This window comes from Montipora capricornis, chromosome 2 (genome assembly GCF_036669925.1).
Source record: "Montipora capricornis isolate CH-2021 chromosome 2, ASM3666992v2, whole genome shotgun sequence".
Taxonomy (NCBI): domain Eukaryota; kingdom Metazoa; phylum Cnidaria; class Anthozoa; order Scleractinia; family Acroporidae; genus Montipora; species Montipora capricornis.
Window position 1 is genome coordinate 4630908 of NC_090884.1, and position 2500 is coordinate 4633407.

Here is a 2500-nt window from a genome sequence, read left to right on the forward strand (position 1 = left end):
TGCATGACCTCATATTTCAATGCGACTTTATAGCTACTGTAACAATTAACCGTAAGCTGCCGAGCGATTGCAAATTCTCGACAATATTTCCTTTTCAATACACGCATGCCAGCGATGTGCTATTATTGAGCTGACTTATCAATCAGAATTATTAAATGATAGAATGCGAACCGACAGATGAATTAGTAATTGAAAGGGAAAGAGAATATAGGGCTTTTTACAAAGCAGTTCTCCGACTTTACAGCATAACCTTACACTGATCAATACTGACTTCTTCAGTAAAGACAACAGCTATAAAAAACACTTGTAGATAGCTGAATTGGTATGTAAGTACAAAGATAATGTTTAACATGCAAGCCTCCACTGATGATCTTGCCGCGGTGGATCTTCTTTACCGCTTCTGGGCCTGAAATCAATAAATTAAAAGGATTTAAAACGCAAGGATATTGGTGAAGTCAATCGTACCCTTATAATTCCCGATGGTGGATTTCAGTTTAGTCTGGTAAATAAATTAAGAGAGGTGTTAATCGATGATGAATATAGTAAATTTGGAAAAAACACAGATTTTCTAACAAAAGTCGAGCCTATGACCTCCGATGAGGTAAGGGAGCAGATACCCAATCATGATTTTTATTTTTTGTTTTTTTTGTTTCGCAAAGCTATTTTAAGCTCTCGTTGCCAATATCGCAATGATCAGGGCTGGGAGATCGAGGCTTTCATCGCTTTCTGTCTTTTATAGCCACAACCATTTTCCTTTTCGTCAATTAAAACCTTTTCCACTCTTTTCAAAATAAAAGTTTTTACATTAGTCGACGACCGTGATTCATTCTACGGAGGCCATTTTTTTCACAAGCTGCTCAAGCAGAGCAGATTTAAAATCTCATTACGTCGTTACAACCGACAAATCAGGTGCCTCTTTTAAAATAACTGCCGTGAAGGATAAAGGCGAGAAGGTAATTTACTGATACATCTCTTTCTTCGTCTCTTAATAAACCCTTTGTTAGCGCAGTGAAAAAAGGAGCAATAAATAACAAGATGAACTATTTGTTGGTACATTTTGTTTTCCCAATTCTCTTTTTTCACCAGTCCCATAATACAGTTCATTTGGGGGCGTATTTGCATTAAAATAATGGATATCCACTTCACTGAAGCATGGTACAGTCCCAAGAGTAAATTGTTTTTATGTAAAGAACCCCCCCCCCCTCCCTCCCCCCTCCCCATAACGTATTGCGTTATGGATTGGTGAAAACAGTGAATATAGATCATGTGATCCTTGTCTTGTTCCTCGAGAACAATCCGTCGCGGAGAGCGTGCAAATGTCCAATCTTCAAAATGTACCTCCATGAGTATAAATGTATAAAACTAAGATTAACATTGGGAAAACAAAATGTACAAGTATAAATAAGGTCTATTGGTTCCTGTAATTACCTCGGCTGATTCGTCATAGTTAACAGTGTACTCATACAGTGCCTGCACAAAACAAAAGAGAACAACTAGGTGAGACACTGTGCTTTCGATCTTTTTCTTCTTTTGTTTTCAAGTTAGTACCACACCTGGTAAATAAAGTTGTAGTGGTCAAGAGAGCACACAATTCCATGTCGGTCGTTCCGGAGATTTTTGGACAACTCGAACACATCAACAACTGATGTCTTGCTTTCCTCGTGGCTCCCTATACCGATATCCAGGGCAATGTACACTCCAGTGAAACCCAAACCATCGCTGAAAAAGCCAGAAATAAGGAGGAATTGAGAATTAGCACAAGTTACTCGAGAATAAAGAAAGGAGATACAAGGAATCGCCACGAGAAGAGTAATATGACGACGGTCACGTAGCCGTGATGATGTATCAAAACAAAGAAGTGACAACCTTATTGGTGTTTCTTTTTCAACTTAAAGTGCTACTATGACCAAAAAAATCATTTCTTTTAATTTTTCTTTGGGTTTCAAAACTATGTGAACTAAACAGCAAGTGTCCAAGTTTCAGTCCTTGATTTAAAAAAGATACCTTTTTATTTTAACTGGAATTTTCCTATTTAATGGTCCGCCATTACTAACTTTAAATATTGAGAGAGCTGGATCGAGGAGAAAATAACGTTAAAGACTCCATAGTTTAAGAATGCTATGCGTGTGTACGCGGCTGAATTAATATGAAACACGGGAGTTTCGATTCGGGCTTTCAGACTTTAAACTCGTGTTTTGCCTATATAATAAGCTGCGTTTACAAGCTGAAATTTTAAGCTAGTGAGTCAATGACTTCACTCTTCCTTGCATCCCACCCTCTCAGGTACGATCGGTCAGTTTGGAACGTGAATAATGGCGGATCACAAATGAATCCCTTGGGAAAGAGGTCCATAGATTTTGAGCTAAAGAAAGTCAATAGGGGACCTGGAAGTTACCATCGGCAAAAGTACGAATGATTGCTTGTTGATGAGGTAGAAGCACCCCTCTACCGAACTTAAAGATGAATCTTCTTGGGATAAGAGACAATGCAGCTGCTCACA

At 38.4% G+C, this 2500-nt stretch overlaps 1 long non-coding RNA gene across 1 annotated transcript in view; it reads right to left on the reverse strand.

The window, feature by feature from the left end:
- Positions 1-28: 28 nt before the first annotated feature.
- Positions 29-2500, reverse strand: part of LOC138038548 (uncharacterized) — a 2499-nt gene continuing 27 nt past the window's right edge. Inside the window, exons 1-3 of the long non-coding RNA XR_011130254.1 lie at positions 1554-2500; positions 1429-1470; positions 29-406 (exon numbers count right to left, since the gene is read on the reverse strand). The exon at positions 1554-2500 is cut by the window's right edge and continues 27 nt beyond it. This is a non-coding gene — a long non-coding RNA (uncharacterized lncRNA). The remainder of the gene's footprint in view (positions 407-1428; positions 1471-1553) is intronic.